This window comes from Rattus norvegicus, chromosome 3, assembly GCF_036323735.1.
Source record: "Rattus norvegicus strain BN/NHsdMcwi chromosome 3, GRCr8, whole genome shotgun sequence".
Classification (NCBI taxonomy): Eukaryota; Metazoa; Chordata; class Mammalia; order Rodentia; family Muridae; genus Rattus; species Rattus norvegicus.
In genome coordinates, this window is record NC_086021.1 from 30,862,346 (window position 1) to 30,886,083 (window position 23,738).

The following is a 23,738-nucleotide window of genomic DNA, read 5'->3' on the forward strand; positions in this document are numbered from 1 at the left end:
TTGAGTGCGAGGTGACAAATTTCTGCTTGGAGCACTATTATCCCTCCTCGTTGGGATTGCTGGGTTTGCAGGCACGGGTCCCTAAGCAGTAAGCCTCACTCAGAACCAGCCCCAGGCTTAAACTCCTAGATCCAACCCCAATGTACAAAACCTACATGGTTAGAGGATGGGACGGGCAGGAATGGGGAGGGCGGCTGAGAGGAACCCAAGGGCATGTGAGACCATCTACTCTATTTGAGGTCTAGAAAGGAACAGGGACCGACCCAAGGTCACCCAGGAAGATGATCAGAGCTCTGGACTCCTCCATCAGTGTCCACCGACTCTGCAAGCTCTTCGTCTGTGCTATCCTTGCTGGCCTGGCAGAGGCCTGGGGCCCCGGGGATGTCTCCCACTTGCAAGACAGACAATGGCGGAGAACTCACAGCACATCCTGGGCTCCCTCGTCTCGTGGCACTGGCTTGCTCCGAGAGCCAGTGATGCCCTACAGCTCCCCAGCCCCAACAGGTATTTCAGGCACCCAGTTTGGAAGCTGTACCTCCTCCCAGACCCCAAACCCTTCAGGAGGCATCTGCAGACTTTGCAAGTGGCTCAATACCACTTGACAGGAGCTCAGGTGATGGGGCACAGAGACTCCAGCACAAGACCACTCCATCGGTCTTTTCTATGGCATAAGGCAAATGACGACCCAAGTAAGGGATGGAGAGAGGGGAGACAGGAGTAAGTCCCTGGCCTCAGGAGTGGAAAGAACTTCTCGAAGCTGCACCAAGTTGTATGCGCCCGGCAAAGTCCGTAGCCCATGTGCCCACAGTTTCAACCACCTTCCACTGGCCAGAGGTCTCAGTTCTGGCGAGTCCTCAAGAGCCTTGGCATGGAGTTTTCACTCCCAAGTCTATCTCGAGAAGAGGAAGGTGGGAAGATGGGCCTGTGTGCTTTTCTGTAACTTCTGGGAGGTGTAAGCTGTCCCTGGAACCCTACTAAGAATCTGTCCAGTATACAGAGGAGAAGACCACAGGGGAGCATCCTGACACTACCCTGCAGACCCCTGAACTCGAGCTTGCCCAGAAGGGGCAAGGGACCCTGCAGAGATGCCTGGGAACTTGTCACCTAGGTTTCTTGCCCTGGAGTCATATCAGCAGAGCCATGTGCACCCATGTGATGCTGGCCTTGGAGGACAGGATACAGAATAGGGAGCCAGGGTGGTGGATGTGAACATGCTTTCAGAATTCTGGTGTCTGGCTGGAAAAACACAGCTGACTTGCCCCTCCTGCCCTCACTATTTAAGATGAGGTTTCCAACAACATGGGAAAACAGCAACAGAAGTCCTGCCACCTGTTAACCGTGACCTTGGACACGAAACCAACTTTTCTAAGCCTCGGTTTCCTCATCTGTCAAATGGAACCCCCAACCCTTTCACACACAGGCTGGACAGAATGGATGCCAGCAGTAGCCCAGGGCAAGCATGCAGCACCAACATGGCGGGAGGCAAGCCTCACCACATGAAACCAAATATCTCAGCTCCAGGCAAGAAAGGATGAATGGAGCCAGGTTTCCAGTCTCTTCGGACAAACTTTCTCTCCCCACACCCTTTCCCTCAGGCAGGGCATCCTTGGAGGGAAGTAGCACCTCTCTTCCGTCCGTGGGTTCCTCTGCCTCTCGCCCAGACCCCACTGCCCATCTCAGGCACTTGGACGGTGGATCGCAATGAAATGGGTGAAGCTGTACAGGCACCTGTATAAATAGGGCACCTGATGCAAGGTGGCCAGGGCAGGCTGCGGTAGGTACTCTAGACGAGGTAGGCACAGAGCCTGGGCTTCCCAGCCTGCGCAGCCTGCTCTCACACCGTGACCTGCGCACCCGCTTGACCCTTACCTTGAACCATGGGAACCACACTGCCCCGGCTGGCGGAGGACTTGGACACACGTGACGGGGCGGACGTCCCTCTGTCCTGGGCACAGCAAGTAGCGGCAAATGCAGCCCAGGCCAAGGCCGGTGGAGCCTGCTGGGGCCGGACTGGCAAGGTGAGCGCCAAGAGACTCCTGGAGGCCCCAGAGGAGGCAAGTGCGTGGCCAGGCGAGACTCCCTGCCAGCTCCGCGTTGCGGCCACGGCTCTGGACGCCTAGCTGCCTCTCTGCAAGCGGCACGCGCGACTCCAGCCCAGTCCCGGGCGCGGGGCGCGCGCAGGAGGGGAGGGCGCGCGCGCGCTAGCCTGCTGAGGAGTGCGCGCTGCGGCCCTGCGCGCGCCGTCGGCGGCTGCAGGGAGCAGGCGAGGAACTGTCCCTGGTGCTGACGCTGGTCCGCGATCTCCCTACCCCCTCCATACCCCCCCTCCATGCGGCTGAGCTCACATGCTAGGTCTAGGGACCCACACTCCTGTGCGCGCCCTGCAGGGTTCTCCCTGATCTCCACCACCAGCCCATTTCTTTCTCTTTGAGCTTTGGTCTCTGTGGCGATGGGATTTACCTAACTGTGGAAAACACAACCTTGGAGCAATCTTGTTTAAGATGAAAGGTGTAGATGTCCACAGGCATAACACACCCTAAGTACTTGACAAATGCTTACCTTTGCTCTGTTTTTGTTTCTTTTCTTTGGGTCAGTCTGGTGTAGTACTGGAGGGCAGTGTATAGTCTGTACTGGGCTGGTTGGTGACTGGGGCCTGTGGCTGACTCAGGTTTCTAGCCACTGGGAAGGAAGCAAATCTCTGCTACTTTACCCACAGAACAGCATTAGGTCAGTGGTTGGAAGTTAAAGCAAGTCAGATTTGAGCTAGAAATGAAGAAGAACTTTCTGGCCCTTCCCGAGATAAGCCCCATCCTGGAAGATATTCCAGAGTGGGCTGTGGCTACAGACCTCCACCCAAGGGGAGCACGTACTGAATGAGGCTGTGAGTTAGCATACACCACACTCTGAGAACCTTCCTGGATCACTAAGGGTGCTGTGTGGATGCTTGATTGTGCCAGGAATGACTCGATGCTCTATAAGAAGCTCTGCCCTCGTGAGGAGGGCCTATGTAAGCCCATACTGAGGGGCTAGGGAGCTGGTGGGATTTCCCTCCTCTTCACCCACTGGCTGGGCATAGAAGGACCAGCAACTCATTCCAAGACACGCCACAGGGCCAAGGAAGCAGGTGCTTTACCAAGACACCTAGACATGCACGTGCACGTGCACACACACAGAGAGACACACACAGACACACAAACACACATACACACACACAAGCACACAGACACACTCAAACACACACACAAGCACACAAGCACACACACAAGCACACAAGTACACACACACACACACACACATACACACACACACACACATTACTACTCACCTGCTGGTCCTTCCTAAGGGTCCTCACTGTACTCCTCAGCAATGATCATATCCTTGGTGCTCAAGAGTTTCCTTATAACAGACTGGGAACATCCTTTATCCCACTTAACCAGCAGGAAGAGCTGACCCCGCCTTTAAGTATCTCTGTGCCTTTGGAGATGGGTAATTAATTGTCACCTGCCTCATTTCTCCAGGGACTGGTGGCTGTGTTTGATTCATTAATTAACTGTACTCAGAGCCTGCTCGAAGCAGGCTCTTATCTCACAGTAAACATCACTTGCTATGTGCTCAACACATTTCAGATGCAGTGCTAAACACTTGCACACATTGTCTCGTTTAGCCAGCTCAGCAACGGCCAGGGAAAGCCAGCCAGAACTCGTCCTACAGGTGAGAACAAACGTCAGGGTCCTTGGCAGCAGACCAGAGCTGGTGCTTGATGGATCCCAAGATCTCCCACACTTACCGAGGAGGTCACATCCAGAGACTGGACAATGGGCTCCATACGGATGATAAGAGTAGGTCAGAGAACCCTGGAGAGTGCCAAGAGGAAACCACAGGCCAGCCAGCCAATCAACTCCTACAACCATTTCCACTCAGCTTCAAACAGGGCCGTTTGCCTTTTAGTGAACTGTCTCAGATCCTTAGATGCTGTCAAGTGTGCGCCAAAATCTTTCAAAAGAAGCCTCACCATCAAACCCTGCCTCATCCACCAGCTCACCCACACTACCATTTGGTCACACATCCGCATCTGCTCCAAGAAGTGGCTTGGCCTTTGACTCTGGGCTCTGAGTTACCGTAACTCCTTCCTATGTGGAGCAGAGATGCTGTCCCAGTACTTGTGACGCTCTGACTTGATTTACTGATATTTGTCTCGTTTAAACTGTGACTGGCTTCAGTGACTCATGGCAGTAGACACCTTGTGTGTGTGCATACATGTGGACCAGTGTGCTTGCACAGTGTGGTCAGAGGTCAACAACATTGGCTGTCTTCTTCCGTCACTCTCCTGCTGTTTTGGTTAAACTGGCCAGCTAGCAAGTACCCAGGACCCTCCCATCTCTGCTTTCCCTGAAAGCCGAAGTTACAGACACATCTTGCTACACCCAGCCCTTAGTGGATGCTGGGAATCAAGGCTCAGATCCTTGTGTTTCTGCAAGTGCATTACCTGCTAAGCCATCCCTCCAGCCTCCCTTACCTTCACTTCAAAACATTTTCAGAAGGACAGTGTGACATTCTCAAAGCCACACAGCCAACAGAGAAATGCACGGAGCAGATGTCACAATGGTCACCACTCAGCTTGCTTTTTGTGTATGAAGCCATGCCTTGATTTTATTTTTCAAACTCATTTGTAAAAACAGAAAAGGGAGGAATGAAATGCTAGTTGACTTCATAGCAACAACACACCATCAGGTTTCCTGAAACGGCAAGTTCTAGTACAAACAAAAGAAGTCTAGCCTCCCTGAGTTCTCCAGGTTGGGCAGCAGCAGGCTAGGAGGCAGGACCAGCCATTCCTCTCCAGCAGGCTTTCCAGTTGCATGGCAACTTCTGTCCTGTCCTCAGCATCTTTTCACAGCGTACAGTTTAGTGGATGTAGCTCAGAGCCGACAGATGGCGGAGATGTTGAAAACTGTCCAACACACAGCAGCATGCGGGGCAGTTTGCAAGGCTTGCTTTCCAGCCTGGGCAAATTCGGCTTTTGTTAAGAGCAGTCTTTTATGCTATGAAAATGGGACCTTTGAATGTGAGCAACTTCAGGGATGAGGGAAGAGGCAGAGACACCAACTTCTCTCCAGTGTTCTGCAAATATCCAAGCTCAGGGTGCGCTCTCTGGTAGGGTGTGGGGAAAAGTGAGCATGGGGGATTATGGGTACCCAGTTCTATTTACACATCACCGTGGGTTAATATCTTCAGTTAACCCAAAGGCAAGATGTACAATCACTGAAGAGACAGACTTGTAAGTGTGTCTGTGAAGGAGTTGTAGAGTGGCTTAGCTGACATTAGAAAACACACTGAGTAGGAGAATACTCAGCATCCTGTGGGTGGGATCCTGGGCCGGATAAAAGGAAGATATGAGCTGGACGGCAGCGTTCACCCCTCTCTTCTTCCTCACCTCAGATGCAATGCTGGCTCATGTGCCTCCACCAGGACGGGACAGACCCTCAAACTGTGAGCCCCCATAAACACTTCTGTCTGCAAGCTGTCTTTGTCACTGTGAAATGGGCAGTGGGTCCTCTGGCTTGAAGGGCACCCACCCAGCTTCTGCTCTGGACTGGGAGTGTCGTTCTGCAGACCAGAAGGAATAAAGCTCTCCTAAAGGAAGGAGGCTTCCAGGGTCAGAAACAATGTTCAAGTCTCTTTTGGGGAAAATGCTAAGAAAGGAGACAGCTTAAGACTCCAGACAAGCCGTAGTGAAGGCTGGTGGGGACCTAGGAGGTTTTGAAAGGGGTGGTGTTGGCTGGTATAAACAGTTTCTATTGTTGAATATCGCCTCGTGGTCTCAGGCTTGAGACGGGGGCGGGGAGGAAGGGTGTCAGAAGTTGATTGAGCGTGTCAGGTGGCAGAATCACACATCTACCCGACTTCAAGTGATCTGCTCAGATCAAGTCCATCCGGGGAACGAATGAATGAAAAATAACCAGAGGTTTGAAACAGAAGTTATTTTTGTGATGTTCGAGTCAGAATCACTCTCACGTCTCAGATCAAGGCCTGCTAGATTGCACAACTTTGAGGGATGGCCAAGAAAATCAAAGTGTGCAAGAGAGCAAAAGAGGCCGGCGTGCACGAGAACGGGGACTGAGGGCAGGTGGGGTGCACGTGTGGAGCCCAAGGTGCATCTGCTGCTGTAGTTCCCAGAAGAAGCCTCATCTCGGCAACCACCTGCGGTGGCTTTAATTACTGCCACATCCTAAAACATTGTGACAGTGAGCTCAATGTACTCCTTCGTGAGAGAGCTGAGGAGGTGACACACAGAAATCAGCCCAGGTCTCTCGGGGTTCCTCATGTGAGTCACAAGCTGGAAAACCTTGATGTGGGTGTGGCAGGGGAAGCCAGCATCAGGGGATTTACTGTTCCTAGACCTACACTGGCTCTCAGAATGCTTCGTCCAGAGAAACCTTAACCAGGAGGGTCCTGATCAGTCCTCCACTTCCCCCCGCCAACCCCCGGCAATGGGCTCCAACAATCCAGATGGAGCACTTGTTCATCTATCTATCCATTCATTCATTCGTCACACACTCTGCAGACCAGAGTAGGAACCCCTATATTCTGGAAGCTCTGAGTTGAGAAAAGCTCAAAGAGATGAGGTCTTGACAGCATGAGGTCCTTTAAGTAGGAAGTGTTTAGTGGCAGCTGGGCATCTCTCCTGTGCTGTTCTAGCTCTGAACTATGTTGACAGTGGTGAGTGGAGAGCCAGTCTTTCCTCTGACAACCTCACAGCAAGGAACCTGTCACAACAGCGAGGTCCGCTGGTCTCTGAAGTCTTTGCTGGCAATATCCTAAGCCCAGAGTGGTACCTTCAGTCTATCATGCTAAATAAAATAATAAAATAATAATAATAATAATAATAATAATAATAATGATCAGCCATGAAAATGAGAGACTGGCTGAGTTATGCAAACCCCAAGTCAGAGCACCCCCCTGTACCTTCTTGTTCCCGTAAGCACTGCCTTGTGAGGAGGTGAACAGTGGGGTTAATAAAAGCGTGACACAGAATCCCTCGTGTGATTGACACATGCAGATCTGGTGAGTTGACAATAGAATGACAAGACAGACTGAAGCTCTTGCTCTCCAGGGAAAGTCAAGGTCATTCTCTTGGGATGGAGGCTCCATGGAGCGCACCCAAGGCAGCTCTGCCCCTCTAGGACCTGCCCCCCGCCCTGACCCAGGACCCCTCTTGGGCACAGAGAATGAAAACTTGGACGTGTTCCTTGTTCTCTTGTCAGAATTGATCACTGTCTGACACCTGCTGCCGATCTGGATTGGGGTGAGAGGAAGCAGCATGTGGAGGAGGAGGAGGAGGAGGAGGAGGAGGAGGAGGAGGAGGAGGAGGAGGAGGAGGAGGAGGAGGAGGAGGAAGAGGAGGAGGAGGAGGAAGAGGAGGAGGAGGAGCAGGAGGAAGAGGAGGAGGAGGAGGAGGAGGAGGCAGAAGAGGAGGTGGGGAAGAGTGGGATAGAGCAGGGAAAGCAGAAAGAAACATGGCAGACAAAGCATGAGAAATGAAGGCAGGAGGGAAGCCCAAATCCTACCACTCTGTCTGGGGCTCTGTAACAAAAGAGTGCCGGTGTGGATTGCTAAGCTCTGGCTGTAGGGACTGTCACAGTCCTTCATCTAGGTGGCCTGGAACAGCAAGAGAAACAAGCGTTACCCACTGTGACCCACCATAGCTGGAGGGCAAGTGACACGTCTGGCCTCCCTCTTCCAAATCTCTACCTCAGTGTCTGTGAGTCTCACGACACACCAGAGCTTCCTGGGATTCCCACCCTCTGTCCTGGATGGCAGAGCAGCGAGGACATCTCTGTAGCCACTTCCTGGATGCATGAGAAACCTTTACACGAGAACGCACTTGCCTGAGGCTCAGTGGTGTCCTGCCCACGTCTCCAACAAGCACCTTTAGTTCTGGGTTTCAGCCACAAGCAGTGTGAGTGGCAGAGCGTCCCCGGGGCACACTGAGGCCACCAGCCTTGGGAGTGCTTCATGTGGTATTGGCAAGGACAGGTGACTGGCTAGGCATAGAGGTAGCAGGCAGCCTGGCAGTGCTACCTGACAGATTTAGCTTTCCAGTCATTTTCTCAGGACCGGGATTACAAATGTGTGACCATTGTGCCTGGCTCTTGTGTGGCAGCTGCAGTCAAAGTTCAGCAGGTCCTCATGTTTGTCCAGTAGTCACTTTATCCACTGAGGCATCTCCCCATCCCCCACCCTGCTCCTCCTTCAGCTGGCTTAGTTCTATTTGAGCTGGGTATCTCACACCAAGGGGACAACGTGCTCACACACTCGGTGAGTACCTACTGTGTGCATGTATACTGATGGGTGCTGGGAAACAGACTAAGCAGGACGCTCTCTCTGCCCTGCTCCCTCTTAGCTCATGGCCAGACCTGTGGCTGCAGTCAGGGCAAGTCTGCAAGAAGCTTCAGGACAAAGTCCCTCCTGCCAGAGTCAAATAGTGGGTGACTCAAACTTGCAGTGCACCCTTTTCTCAGGAAGGCTTCTTCCCTTACTGTTTTGGACCCTAGTTTCCCACATGCAGCATTGAACTGCAAACCTTTCTGGGCTGGGCGGAGTGACCCTCAGACTTGCTGGCTCAGCTGGGCTCAACTAACAGGTGCTCCTGTCTTGGGATTCCTGTCTCCCCTTCTGGGATCTGCTTTGGGATGGCAGTGATGGCTGTGGAGCCTCAGTGTGCTGGAGGTGGGGGGAGAGACAACCCCAGGCAAATGGCCTTGGTGGCTCTCATAAAAGTTAGGAGGGCAGAAGGCTCAGGCTGGCTTTCTCTGCCCCTGGCTTTGTCACTACCCATCCTGTGGGCTACCCCTCCTCCCCTGGGATAAGAAGGCTCTGCCTTCTTTCCCTTGGCAACGCTCTGGTTCCTGGGAGGCTGGGGGGTGGGGTGGGGAGCTGCAAACAACCGAGCCCTGGAACACCTGCGTGCAGAGCCCTGAGTCACCAGCACGGAGAACACTCGTCCAGATGTAGATTTACCCACCCTAGGAGAACCCTTCAGAAAGGCTCAGCCATACTCCATCCTTTCCACCCCGACCAGCATCCCCTGGACATAGGATCAGCGTCCTCTAGAGGTGTGGGTCTGGTCCATGAGTGAGCCTCTGTCAGTGCTTCCTACCCTAATTCTCCTGGCCAAGGAGAGAGCTATGGCCCTGTCCTCCCATCCAGGACAACACCTTGCCCTGCCTTTTCCAGTCTCTTCGGTGTTTGCTTTTCTTTAGTTTGATGAGAGGCCTGGGGTGAAATGTGACACTGTGAAATCAACTGCAGTGTCTTGTGTGCAGACACAACAAGAGCTACAGAGCACACTGCCTGCCGGCCTCAAGCCTTTCTTGTGTAGCTAGGACCCCTTGGAAACTTGGGGAAATATGGGCTTACTTGGGCTGAGTTTCTATTTCTCCTCAAAACCAGGCACTGAGGACTTCACTCACCTTCTTTATGGTACTTGGCTTACGGGTCCTGAGAATGGGGGTTGGAGGGGTCATGAGAGTCGAGAGGTGTTTTAATAAAATGAAAACAGTCACTGTGGTGGTTTGATTATGCTTGGTCCAGAGAATGGCACTATTAGGAGGTGTGGCCTTGTTGAAGGGGCGTGGCCTTGTTGGAGGGGCGTGGCCTTGTTAGAGGAAGTGTGTCACTGTGGGGGTGGGCTTTGAGACGCTGCTCCTAGCTGCCTGAAACACAGTCTGAAGAGGCAGGCTCCCTGAGAGACACCCCCCCCCCAGGAGACTGAGAAGAAATAACAAAAAGGCTCAGGGTTGGGTAACCAGACAGGACCAAGAGGGGCAAGGACCCAAGCCAGCATCCAGCCTTCTGCCTCTCACAACCTGAAAAATAAGTTGTTACTTTTCTTTTCTCTGCTGCCTGGCTGTCTGTCTTCCCTGGTATCTGTTTGGTTGTTTGTTCATGCCCGGATAAGAACTCAGCAATTCCCTAAATCACCTCTGGGGAGACTCCATCTCCCTCCTTCACCCCCATGTGCTCACCCATGCCGCTTGCCGCCTGGACCGCTGCTCACCCACCGCCTCTTCCATTAAAATCTAGCAACCCAGCTCTGGTCTGCCCCTCCTCCACAGAGATGTGCTCTCTTCCTGGAACCTCCCTCTGCACCTTCCCTACTGACACTGGGACTCCTTCTCACACCTTTTCTGCCCAGGGTTTCCACCTTCAAGCCTTATCTCCATGTTGACCCCAGATGCTGGTGCATAAAACCTTGCTGTTAGGGATGGAGTGGATGGTCTTTGCGGAATCTTCCTTTCAAATTTTTTTAATCACATTTGTTTATTCATCTTGTGTACATATATGGTGCATGTGTGGAGGTCAGAGGACAACTCACGGAAGTTGGTTCTTTCCTTCCACCGTGTGGGTTCGAGGATGAAACTCGGGTCAGCAAGATTGGCAACCCGTAGCTGCTGAGTCGTCTTGCTGGCCTGATAGCTTTCGACTCATCGACGATCTTGAGAGCTGCAGGCAAATCAGAAGTTTAACCTTTCTCCTTGGCCCTGCATGCACAGGAGCTGGCTGCGTTCTTCTTGGACCCTATGCTATCTGCTTTCTGGATGACGATGTGTTTTCTCAGCTCTGCAGGGAAGTGTCACATAGAAGGCAGACACCCCAAGCCAGAATGACTCCTTATAAATCAACCTGTGAGGTTTAGTTCTCTGGAACTTTAATTAAGATTGGGTTCAATTCTCAATTAGGCGGAAGACACTGGCAGAGGCAAGGGGCAGAGGTTCAAAGGAACTACCCTGGGATCTGTCTATCTCCCTCACTGTGTGATCCTGTATACGTTAATTAATGTGTCTGTGCAGCTCCTTTATCTATAAAATGGATTAATAATATATAGATTCTTCTTGTAGGTCTGGCACAGAAAAGCCAATAGGCTAAAGCTATCACTAAGTCTATTGAATCAATGTCTTTTTTAAGATAAGCCATTGTCATGATTACTACTAGAAAAGGAAGAAAATGGAGCTGAGAAAGCCACGATGCACCCCTGATTACTAAGTGATACCTTTCAGGGGTGTGCATGTGTTCAAGACTTTTCTTAGAGCCACTCTAGTGGCTGTTAACTGGCATGCTGGCACCAGCCCTGAACAGCAAGCAGCCATATGTGGATGTAGGAGCCTTTCTGTCATCTGTGAGTAAGACTTGACGGAGTCTTCACACTCATTCTCAAGGGTCTTAGGAAGGCAAAGGGATCTTCAACTCAAGCTGCTTGTGAGTCAGAGTCCTTCATCTGGGCTTCAAGGACGCTGAGGAAGCAGTTTGTCAAGGTTGGCACTCTCCGGTGGTACAAACCGGCAACTGTGAAAAGCTATCCAGTCGGAAGTAAACAAGCTGAGCTGTGCGTGCTCACCCCACAGCTTCCCCGAGACAGGAGGATGACTGGTCTGAAAAGACAGAGGCAGAAATGAAAGTCACAAATATCGACCCAGAAGAGGCCCAGCTCTGAAATGCAGAAAATTCCGCTTGATAAATCTGAATGGATGTACTGAAGATTTACTGGGGTAAATTATGAGTTTAGCAGGATGACAGATACGACACCTTTTAAAGATTAACTCTTTGGGCTGTTGAGAAGGTTCAGCAGTTAAAGGCACTTGCCACCAGGCCTGGCGCCCTAAGTTAGATACCCAGGACTCACACAATGAAAGGAGAAAACTTAAGTCCTGTGTAGAGGGTCCAACTGCTACACATAAGCCACAGCAATCACCACCCTCAAATAAATAAGTACAAAAATAAATAAATACGCAAAATTTAAAATGCAATTAGGGTTCTATGCTAATGTACATAACCCAGTTATATGACTTTGAAAAGCGGTTGCCTATCAGAGGTCTAAACGAGGTTTGCCTGGCTCTGTGATGCAGATGCATCATACGAGACGTACGCATCATCTGGAAGACAGTGAGCAAAAGAGCCTCTGTGACATCATCGCCCACCGTGTTTTTCCTACGATTAAAGTCTTTCAAAAACACAAAGAAAGCAACAAGCTCCACCTCCAGCCGTCGAAGGGCTCCTTACGCTTGGCGCTATGTCCCCTGGGTTTTACTATCCCCTCATACTCATCCTTCGCTTCGTCTTTTCTTGTTTCATCAGAATGAGCCGTGCAGTGACTCTTTCAAAAATTAACTGAGTCTGCTTTCCTTTTCTTTCCAAAACTAGAAAGCTGGGTTTCAGTGTTGCCAGGAAGAATCTGGTATGGGTCTCTCCTCCACCAGGGCATCTCCTCTTGTACCCAGACTCTAGATATTACTTATTGGTGTGCAAAATACATATTTATAGGAATGAGGAGGAAGAGGGTGTAAAGGTCAGAGGTCAATGTTAGAGCTCTTCAGTCACTCCGCACTTCGGTTTTTCGTAAGATTAATTTTAATTAATTGTTAATTAATTTATTTCTATTATAAATACATATCATGTTTATTAACATATTATCAATTTCTTTTAACTCTGCGTGGGTACAAGTATCTACATGTGGGTATGCACACATGAGTGCAGATGGCTATGGAGGCCAGAGGCATCTAATTCTCTGAAGCTAGGAACACAACGTGGGAAGAGCACCAAGCACTTCCTGTTGAGCCACCTCTCCAACTCTGAACTTCACCTCATTTTTTAAGAAAGATCTCCCCCTGAACCTGGAGTTGGTCAGTTGGATGAGGCTGGCTGTCCAGGGAGCCCCAGGGACCTACCCGATGCCTCCTAGTGTTAAGCTCACCACACCACAGCACCCCGCTGTTTGTTTATGTGGATGCTGGGGTCCGCACTCAGGACCTATGCCAGCTTGGCAAACACTCTGCCAGGAGTCCACTCCCCCAGCCCGCTCCTCTTACTCCCACTTAGCCTCTCCAGGACTTTCTCTTTCTGGAATCAGACTCCTAGTCCTATTAATGGGCTACTGCAGGTCCTGCAGGCCTGTTTTCTATGTTCTTCCCAGCAATGGGTTAATCAGACAAGATTGTCCGTCCTGTGGCTTGGAAATACTTGGCCATTTTCTCCATTCTTGCCTTACCTCTCTTCCTTTAGGCATGGCTGCCACGCGATGAGGGCCTCTGGAGCTGGTCCAAGCCCCCCACCTTTCCCCTTCTGCCCTTTGCACTGAACTCCTCGGCTGGCACCTGCCTGATCTTCCAGCTCACTAATTTGCTCCTCAGATGTCTCTTTCTGCTTTTCAGACCGTCTATTTTAAATCTCCATGATCTCTAATTAGTTCTTTTATATAAAAGCCCATTCTTGCTCCGTGAATACAATAACCACATATCTCTTTAAGGATAGTAATTATACTTATTTTAGAGTCTCCTTCTGCTGATTCGATCAACGCTGCTTCCTCAGGCATCGGCCTTCCTGCCTCTTTCTTGGTGGTTCCAGGCTCATACATTTGGTCATACGGGCAGCGGGCCCAGCTCCAGGGTTGAGTTTCACCATTTATCTGTCTGCCACTGCGGAATCCGTTTCTGCACTTCTAATGGAAGTTAGAGAGGTATAATCCCTTATCTTATGGGGTCAACCTGGTCAAAACAATATTCAAGGGGAGATTCGAGAAATAAAAATAAGCTGCAATGACTTTACAAATATGGCATGATAGGAGCTGTTATCGGCCTCCTCCTGTATTTGACATGAATTAAACTTGACCCCAGGTACAGGGCTCCCCAAACATGTGCACAGTGGCAGCTGTGCACGTGTTCCAGTGGGTGGAGAACAGTTGCTCTCTTTGCACTGATGTCAGCAGCTACCAGGGCACGGCTCTGCCACGGTAGCCTTTCTGGGTCTTAGCCCGGAGTCAAGGGCTGCACAGAACAGCCAGGAGCAAGCGAGTCACTAAGCTGCTGGGGGGAAGCAAAGGCTGAGTGACCCTGACACAAAACTCAAACAGCTACTTTTCCATTCACACAAAGATCGCTGTCCACCCCTCCTAGGTCCACTGTCAATGCTACCCCAGAACCACTGTCCACCCCACCCATGGCCACTGTCCACCCCACCCCGAGACCACTGTCCACCCCACCCATGGCCACTGTCCACCCGACCCATGACCACTGTCCCCCCCACCCCAAGACCACTGTCCACCCCACCCATGGCCACTGTCCACCCCACCCCGAGACCACTGTCCACCCCACCCCAAGACCACTGTCCACCCCACCCATGGCCACTCTCCACCCCACCCCAAGACCACTGTCCACCCCACCCCAAGACCACTGTCCACCCCACCCATGGCCACTGTCCACCCCACCCCGAGACCACTGTCCACCCCACCCATGGCCACTGTCCACCCCACCCCGAGACCACTGTCCACCCCACCCATGGCCACTGTCCCCCCCACTGTGGGGTGCAGAGTGGTCATCTGTGGGGTGGACAGTGGCCATCAGTGGGGTGGACAGTGGCCATGGGTCGGGTGGACAGTGGCTATGGGTGGGGTGGACAGTGGCCATCGGTGTGTGGACAGTGGCCATCAGTAGGGTGGACAGTAGTCATGGTGTGAAAACCCCACCCATAGCCACTGTCCACCCCACCCATGGCCACTGTTCACCACACCCCATGGGCACTATCCACTACTCTCCACGGCCATTCTCTTCCCTAAGCCCTGGTCACTGTTCATCCCACGGTTGGCTGCCAGGACTTTGTATCAAGTCCTATACCTTCCAGGTTACTGGTGAGCATCTGGAGTCAGCCATCCTGTTACTGGGTGAATCCTGCAGGAGTCTGATCTGCTGAAGACTCTTCGTGTAGTCCTGGTTGCTGAAGCCAGCACCACCCACAGGCAAGTCAAGTGTAACGCTAAAGATAGCCTCTGTCTATGGTGGCACAGCATTGGCGAATCCTCTGGATTGGTTGTTTGGGTTATACCTGAGCACTGAGGAAAACAACTGAGTGTTTTCAACCACCGGAAACCAATTAAGATGACCAGGCATAAGACACAAGGCTCACACTCTTTTTTTCGGAGCTGGGGACTGAACCCAGGGCTTCCTAGGTAAGCGCTCTACCACTGAGCTAAATCCCCAGCCCCAAGGCTCACACTCTTAAGCATGGTCCATGACAAGCCAGGTGCAGAGCCACATGGTGTCTGAAGAAGGAGCTGAGAGTTCTACCTCAGCAGGCAAAGAGAAAGACTGAGCCTGGTTTGAGCATTTGAAACCTCAAAGCCTACCGGCGGTGACACACTTCCCTCAACAAGGTCACACCCCCTAATTGTGCCACTCCCTATGAGCCTATAGGGGCCATTTGCATTCAAACCACCACATTCTGTATCCCCATTGCCCTTCAAGACATACCTCCGTCCACTTTGGAGAATAGCTGGCCCTCCCTTCCATTCCAAGGAGAGTCCTGGAGAAGAAAAAATGTTTACAGTCAGGGGGACAACTGCACAGACAGGGAAATTCTGTGAGGTGCGCCCTCCTCAAGCCCTGCAATGGACCAGGAATTCTTAGCAGCAAGCGCTGGTGGCCTCGGCCATGACCAGTGCTAAAAGCTGTGACTCAAAGATTCTTGTTCCAATAGAACAGGCCTTTGGCTCAACAGTGCCCATCCTTCTAAGATATCCCATCCCTCCAGACACCGACAGGTCGTTACCCAGAAACATGTCATCATCAGCACCCAGGCTTACACGTCTCCTCTCCACCATGAAGCTCCTCTACCCTAGTCATTTAAAGCTGCCCTTTTCCTGGGGCCTTAGGCTGAATCTCTCTTAACCTGATCAGCAATGGGGAAATTGGATCAGGACGTGCAGATCAAGGCCACTCCTGCTGTATGAATGTCAGAGGCCCTTGGGCTCATAGACCTGTTGTTTTCTAAAGCTTCATCTTTGACAAGCAGATGGCGAGCCTTATTGAATTTGTATTTGTGGAAATGATGCATCCGATTATTGCTGGAGGGAAGCAGTCCAAACCAGAAGCTAATGTGGCCCATCTATGAGGCTTAAATCTACTTACCTTTAGGAAGACCGTGTGCTCCATGGGGACAGCTGGATCTTCTGGCTGGTGCCAGAAGAATCGGAGACTAAATGTTCTCCTTGTCCATGCCTTGTGACCCTGGGGACTGTCCTCATTTGGGAGCTGAGATGCAGCTTGTATGTCCAAAGTGGACATGGAAAAGTCAGCAATAAAACAAGGACGGTCCCGGAGCTTGTCCTGTGGTGGTTTGAATGAATCCCCAGTTGGTGGCATTGTTTGGGGAGGCTTAGAAGGTGTGAACTTACTGGAGGAAATCTGTCACTGAGGGAGGCTTGAGAGTTTAAATCCTCATACTACTCTTCCTGGCTCTCTCTGATTCTGGCTTATGGTTCAAGAACTCTCAGCTTCCGGTCCCTGCTGCCATTCCTGCTGTCTTGGTCTCTACTCTACTGCCATAAGGAGGCACTATGACCAGAAAAGGTATTGAATCAGGGCCTTGCTTACAATTTCAGAGATTCATGGTGCATGCATGCAGATGTGGTACTGGAGAATATCACAGACTGAGAGTACACGTCTGACCTGAAAGTTGCAGGCAGAGGAAGGGGCAGACATGGCTTTTGAAACTTCAAAGTTCACCCTCAGTGGCACACTTCCTCCAGAAAGGCCACACCTCTGAATCCTTCCCAAACAATTCTACCAACTGGTGTAAGGTCATTTTCATTCAAGCCTCTGCACTTGCTGCTTTCTGCCACAACCATCGTGATTCCTCTGGAACTGTAAACCAAAGTTGCTCATGATGTTTTATCACAGTAACAGAAGATTAACTGATCTACCCCTTACTGAAAATTAAAAAGCCACTTACTTCATTTCGCACTATGAACCCAACAGTCAAAAAGTGGAAACAGGCAGGAGGTGGCTCAGTTGGTAAAGGTTTGTTACTTGTGGTTTGTCAGTTTGATACAACCTGGAATCACCTGGAAAGATGGAGAGATTGTCTAGATCAGCTGGCCTGTGTCTTGATTTCCTTAATTGACATAGTTACTCTTAGTTACTCTCTGTTGGTGTGAAGACACCACAACCAAGACAGCTTACAGAAGAAAGTTTGCTTGAGGTTCACAGTCGAGAGAGTGAACCCATGAGCATGGCGGGGCATGGTGCGAGGGCAGTAGCTGAGAGTTTACACCATAAAACAGGAAGAGGTAAGAGAGAGAGAGCCAGAGAGAGAGAGAGAGAGAGAGAGAGAGAGAGGGAGGGAGAGGGAGAGGGAGAGGGAGAGGGAGAGGGAGAGAGAGAGAGAGAGAGAGAGAGAGAGAGAGAGAGAGAGAGAGGACTAACTGGGAATGGTGTAGGATTTTGAAGTTGACCCCAGTGACACACCTCCTCCATGAGGCCACACCTCCTAAGCCTTCCTAAACAGTGCCATCAACTATTCAAATATATGCACATATGGGGACCATTTTCACTCAGACCAACCCTGCAAGTGAGTAACACCATCCCCTGGATTTGGGTCCTGCATTGTTTAAGAATGGAAAAATTAATCTCAGCATAAGCATAATCTCTCTGCTCTTGAGTGTGGGGCGATGTGACCAGCTAGCTCAAGCTCCTGCATGATGAACACGGAATTGTGAGCTAAAATAAATACCTTCTCCCCTAAGTTGTTTTTTTTGTCAGGGCATTTGGTCACAGCAGCAGAAATGAAACTAGGATACCATGTAAGCCAGCAAGAGGAGCTGAGCTTGATCCCCGGCACCAAAGCCAAGCATGGTGGGACACCAGTGATCTCGGTGCCACGGAGGTGGAGACAGGAGGATTCCCTGGGCTCACTGGTCAGCAAGTCTAGCCTACTTTTGAGTTCTAGGTTCTATGAGGAAACTCGTCTAAAGAATGAGGTAGAAAAATGATTGAGTAAAGACACTGGATATGAACTTCTAGTGTCCACACCCACAAGTGCCTGTGCACACACTCATGCACGCAAGTGTCCATCCACGGATGACAGGCATGCAATGTGCTATCCACACACACAGTGGAACATTGTTTAGTCTTAAGCAGGGATAACTTTCTGACACCTGTTGTGATATGGATGAACGCTGAGAACACCGTGCTGTGGGAAGTAGCCCAACACGGAACATACATGTGCTGTGTTGTTCCACTTGTATGAAGACCCAACAGTCCTGATACTTGGGACAGAGGTGGTAGAGCCCCAGAGATCTGGGCAGAGATCTGGGGGACAATTACTGGCCTGCAGCTCTCTCTGGGGCCCTAGTAATGTCAGCTCCTTTGAGGTACAGCTGAAACAAACGAAGCCCTCTTTCCTCCTCTCCCACCCCCTTTTCCTCTCCCTTCTCCTCCTCTAGATGCAAAAACAACCCACCCTACCCAGTAGGTGCTTTGCCCTGCCATGGACAGCTCTTTACAATTTTCATGTGGCTTTGACCAGCAAGGAGAGACAGAGCCAACACACAAGGGCATCCAGCACACACTTGGTCATCTAGGGAAGACGCAGGGTTGCAGATGAACCCAAAAGAGAAGGCACTTGAAGGCACAGGTTAAAACTGTGACAGCCGTCCTGAGCGGGTTCCTTCCATGTGCCAAGCAAGTGCCCAGGACACCATCACTCATTTCCCTCTCCTGGGTCCGCTGCAGGGTCACCCGTGGCACCCACAGTTCCTGTGGGTGTCTGCCCACCCTCACTCCCCAGACTACCCTGCAGACAGGCACCTGACCACAGAGCTTCTTTTCCTGGGGAGGGTGAGACTGGCTCTTTGCCATCTGTGTTTGGGGGTACACTCCAGTCTGGTCAAGTTGTCCTTGGAAAACTGCTCGCAACCATACCGTTTCCTCATCTCTCTGCCTCTCTCTCCGCACCCCGGGGTTGTCTTTCACACAACCATCGGATGTATCGGGTTTCTAGCCAGCATCCGTTTCTAGCCTGACCTGAAAGTGCTGAGTGCGGATGGTGCTGACTGAGTTGGGAGAGGGGTAAAGCCTGTGGAGATGGGAGGATGGAGCATGTGACCTCTCTGGTCACTGCGGTGCACCCTCAAACATGCAGGACAGGCTCGTCCTGCGCCTGAAGAGAGACTGCCTCTTCCTCATCTAGAGGTTGTCACATTCCCTGGTTTGCAATATCAAACTGGCGATGTCTCTTCCCTCCGTTGCCACATCCACGCCGACTCTGAGCCTCCATTCCATTCCAGGGCTTCCCTTCCTCTTCTGGGTTCACTGGATAACCTAGGACTATCTCTCACTTCAAGTTCCTCAGACTGGCATGGAGAGTGGACGGCTGGTAAAGTCTTTCCTGTACAAGTTCAATGCCCAGGACCCACTGTCCTGTGGCATGGTGGCTCATATTCTGAGTGCTGGGGTTCAGACAGAAGCAGGCAGGTCTCTAGGGATCACTGGCCAGCCGGCCTAGCCTACTTGGTGACTCCAAGCCAGTGAGAGACGCTGTCTCAAAAACAACCAAATCATTCCTGGCACGTGAGGAAGAATATCCAAGGTTGTTCTCTGGCTTCCACATGCCCATGCGTATGCACCGCCCCCCATGCATACACATACAAACATACACTAAATCACACCTACAAGGTTCCTCCACCCTGTGACCTTACCTGTCCCTGGGATTCAATGCAGACATTGGAGCATGATCGTTTAATCCCACAACACCCTGGGAACCAGGCAGTGCCTTGAGGGTGGGGGTGCCAGTCACGTGCCTCTCTGGTTCTCTCCTGGCCTTGGATCCCTGGCCGTCCAGCTCCTGTGGGATTATGCCAGCAGATGCAACAGGGTTATCCTTGGTGAATAGGCTTCACCTCTTTAGATTGGCAGATTTGGGTCGGCAGTGGGTGAAAGACTGCTGTAGAGTTGGTGATCCCTGAGATGACTAAGCTGTTGGCCTCCACGTGCTGTGTGGCCTCAAGAAAGAGGCAAAACAGTTTGGTAGTGTTGTGTGTGGTATATGTGTGAGGGGGGGATGTGTGTGGTATGTGTGATGTGTGTGTGGTGTATGTACGTGTGTGGTGTGTATTGTGGTATGTATGCTATGTGTGATGTGTGTGTGCTGTATGGTGTGTGTGTGTGTATTATATATGGTATGTGTGTGTGTTATATATGGTATGTGTGTGTATTATGTATGGTATGTGTGTGTGTATGTATTATGTATGGTGTGTGTGTATATGTATTATGTATGGTATGTGTGTGTATGTATTATGTATGGTATGTGTGTGTATGTATTATGTATGGTGTGTGTGTGTGTATTATGTATAGTATGTGTGTGTATGTATTATGTATGGTATGTGTGTGTTATATATGGTATGTGTGTGTATTATGTATGGTATGTGTGTGTGTATTATGTATGGTGTGTGTGTATATGTATTATGTATAGTATGTGTGTGTGTTATATATGGTATGTGTGTGTGTATGTATTATGTATGGTGTGTGTGTGTGTATTATGTATGGTATGTGTGTGTGTGTATTATGTATGGTGTGTGTGTATATGTATTATGTATAGTATGTGTGTGTGTTATATATGGTATGTGTGTGTGTATGTATTATGTATGGTGTGTGTGTGTGTATTATATATGGTATGTGTGTGTGTGTTATATATGGTATGTGTGTGTATGTATTATGTATGGTGTGTGTGTATTATATATGGTATGTGTGTGTGTATGTATTATGTATGGTATGTGTGTGTGTATTATGTATGGTGTGTGTGTATGTATTATGTATGGTATCTGTGTGTGCTGTGAATGGTGTGGGGTGTGTATGAGGTGTGTATAGGATGTATGTGGATGTATGTGTATGGTGTGTGATATGTGGTGTGTGGGGGAGAGGCTGCCTCCCCCTTCGCCCTCTCATTCCTTAGTATACTCAGCAAAGATGGACCCTGAGGAGAGACACTCGCTCTTGAAGGCATGTTCACGGTGATCAGCTCGGCTTCACATGGGGTTGCCGGATGCCCCCAATACAAGGCCTTGCTCTCAGATGTAGATTACCGGCCCTGCTCCTGGATCCTGCCACAGATTCCAGCACCGCTGGAGTGAGCTCCTGCTGATCCTTTTGTGGCCGCTGTTCCTGGTGCTGGACATGTCAAAGTACAGAGGCCTCACGGGTTCATACTTCTCCATCCTGGGCTTTGTCCCCAGGAGAACATGCGTCTTCAACCTTCAATCACAGCCACTGCGCTTAGGGTAAAGGGACAGAAGCCAGCTCCCCACAGAAGACATGTTACCTGTCAACAAGCTTAATACTGATCTGCCCCAGGGAAGTGCCAGCTTCAGCCTGGGAGTGTGTGGTCCTGTGGGGCTGCCTGCCCTGATGAGTCTGCACCAGCTGTCCAGGATAGCCTCCCTGCCCCCTCTCCAGTAGCTGCTCCTCTGGTTGTCACCACCCACGGTCAGGACGTAGCCACAGATGGCCTCACGTGGCAGAGCCAGTGGGGGATTACAGCTCCCAAAGGCCTCCAACATCAGAGACATTCGGGAAGGCAAGGGGCTTATTAAAACACTGAAATTGGTTCTAAATGAGGTCAGCCATCGTCAATGAGGCTTGGAGCGAAGCCAGGCATTTAGCAGCACAACAAGTCTATTTCCTTACGTGGTGACAGTGATGTCCTGGGTGCCACCCCCAGCCCACCCCCACCCGGGGAAGGCAGCTGACATAGCAGAGTCACCAGGGTGGGGGTGCAGGTGAGAGCAGGAGAGAAGGAAGAGCAACACCTCCATCACTGGACTTCCCAAGCACTACAAGGAGGTGCGTCCGGTCAGCTCGATGCTTGTAGCCATTCAGAGCACCTGGGTCACGGACAGGACAGCTGACCACTGTTCCCTTTCCAGGATCAGATCACTCCTCTTCAAGATTAACAAGAGGAAGGGCAAGTAATGATATTGATAATAAATAAAACTTAAAAAAAAAAAAACCCAACAACATCGAAACGTAAGGGCTGGGGAGATGACTCAGGCAGTTAAAATGCTTGCTCCCGAGCACGAGGACCTGAGTTCAAATTCCCAGCACCTGGGCCGGGGTGTGATGTCACACACTTTTAAATCCAATACACAGGAGGCAGTGGCAAGGCAGACAGATCTCTGTGAGTTCAAGGTCAGCCTGCTCTACATAGTGAGAATCTGTGTCAAAAATAATACATAAATATATACATGCATACATACATACATACATACATACATACATACATACATACATACATACATAGAAAAGTCAGCTATAGATGCCCATAGACCCTGTTGGCCTCAACATCTGGTTTTTCTTCCAGGTTTCAGTTCTGTTCAGCACATCTACATGAGTCCTGTGAGATTTTTCTGATTTTGGCTGTGTACTCCTACCCCTTATGTTGCCAAGGGAACCCAGTTTTGGGTTCCTGAATGCTGTCCTGCCTATGCCCTACCCTGCTCTGCCCTGCTACTGATGGCTGTGTGGCCCTGGGTACCTTCCCCTCTATCCCCTTGTGTGTCAGATGGGGACAAACACAGGCTGGTCTCTCAAAGCCAGCAAAGCAAGCAGGCCTGCTTCCCTCTCCTGGTAACTACCAAGACTGGGTAATTGTTACTTCTGAAGTCGGCTGAATCACTTCTGCCAACGTTCAGCCTTGTTCCTAGCTGCAGAACGGGAGTGCTTTTTGAATTTGTTAAAAATAAACGTGTGTGTGTGTGTGTGTGTGTGTGTGTGTGTGTGTGTGTGTGTGTGTCACTCTGCTGTTTACTAAGAACTGTGCTTCTCCTCCTCTAAGACCTGAGCACAACTGTTGCTCTCACCCTGGATCCAGGAAAGAGCTGCTGCTGTCAGGCTCCTGCCTGGCACCCCTACCCTTCTTAGGAGAGAACCTGGAGCTTCACTGCCCCAGGTGGTCCTAAGGCCTCACTGAAAACCAGGCTGTGGCTAGCTGAGCCATACCCTACTCAGAGCCTGTGACTCTTGTCTTGACTTGTGTAGAACAATGTGCCCATTAACCCTGGACATTCTGCCTAGTCCCAGGGCAAAGCTGGGACTATCTGGAGACATCACCTGCGTGCAAGACTGAGGTCCCTTTTCCTCTGTGGAACAAAGCTTAGTGAAGAATCAGCCTTGCTGGCCAGAGGCTCAGGCTGGGCTACTGTGTTTCTGAGAAGGAAGCACAAGGAAAGCAAGGAAGGAAAAAGAGGGAGAGAAGGACTCACAACTAGGTTGTAGGGACTTATAGTCACAGTGAGGTACAGAGGTGGATGGCTTTGGATACAAGTAGAATGTTCTGGTGTTGGGGTACGGACAGCACCGGTCCTCATCATGAAACAGACAGGGCTGAGCAATAGGAAGGTCAAAACTTCGGACTGGTGGTCAGCCTGTGAAGAGGCCCTGTGGTAGGGATGGGAGAAATAGTGCTGGGGGTGGCTGGCCCGAGAAGCAAGAGGAAGTCCTGGCTTTGAGAGCTTTAGTGAGATGGGAACAGGTGTGTCCCCATAGCCACGAGTGCCCATTCACCCCCTTCCTGCCTGCCCTGTGCTGTCTCTGCACCCACTCCTTCTGTAGCATCCGTGGCGCCAGCTGGAGCCCGTGGGGAAACAGGAGAAAAAGTGGGAACAGCAGGCCTCGGAGAGAGTGTCTAAACACGGACTATTTGGGGACTGTCTTTTATTTTTAGTTTGAAACTTATCCATCCTCCAGCATTGTAAAAAAAAAAAAAAAACAGGATCCAGGAACCCACCACTCACTGTCACTCAGGAAGGAGCCCCTTGAACCTCAGTTGGAGCAGGTAGAGAGGCCCTGACTGCCTATGAGGCATTCAGCAGGGCCTGGCTGGAGGTGTCCTTGGGACCTATGTCTGCAGAGAGTAGCTGT

The 23,738-nt window shown here is 50.8% G+C and overlaps 1 protein-coding gene and 1 long non-coding RNA gene across 10 annotated transcripts in view; both read right to left on the reverse strand.

The window, feature by feature from the left end:
• Positions 1-3,457, reverse strand: part of Fam163b (family with sequence similarity 163, member B) — a 31,658-nt gene extending 28,201 nt beyond the window's left edge. Inside the window, exon 1 of one of the 2 annotated variants that reach the window (XM_063284556.1) lies at positions 3,326-3,457. The gene's annotated coding sequence lies outside the window, so the exon portion shown is untranslated. Of the gene's footprint in view, positions 1-1,869; positions 2,186-3,325 lie in introns of those variants that run through there. The other variant, NM_001109458.1, reaches the window with a different exon arrangement.
• A 6,833-nt stretch (positions 3,458-10,290) lies between these two features.
• LOC134486349 (uncharacterized) lies at positions 10,291-21,279 on the reverse strand. Of its 8 annotated transcripts, none has more exons than XR_010065149.1 (7): positions 19,523-21,279; positions 16,777-16,888; positions 15,954-16,688; positions 15,297-15,348; positions 14,664-14,878; positions 11,051-13,492; positions 10,291-10,503 (listed from the first exon to the last, which is right to left on the reverse strand). It is a non-coding gene; the product is annotated as an uncharacterized LOC134486349 (long non-coding RNA). The 8 variants fall into 8 exon arrangements; XR_010065147.1 differs by having other exon boundaries at positions 10,291-13,492; positions 19,523-19,668; positions 21,142-21,266; XR_010065145.1 differs by having other exon boundaries at positions 10,291-13,492; positions 15,954-16,151.
• Positions 21,280-23,738: the final 2,459 nt, after the last annotated feature.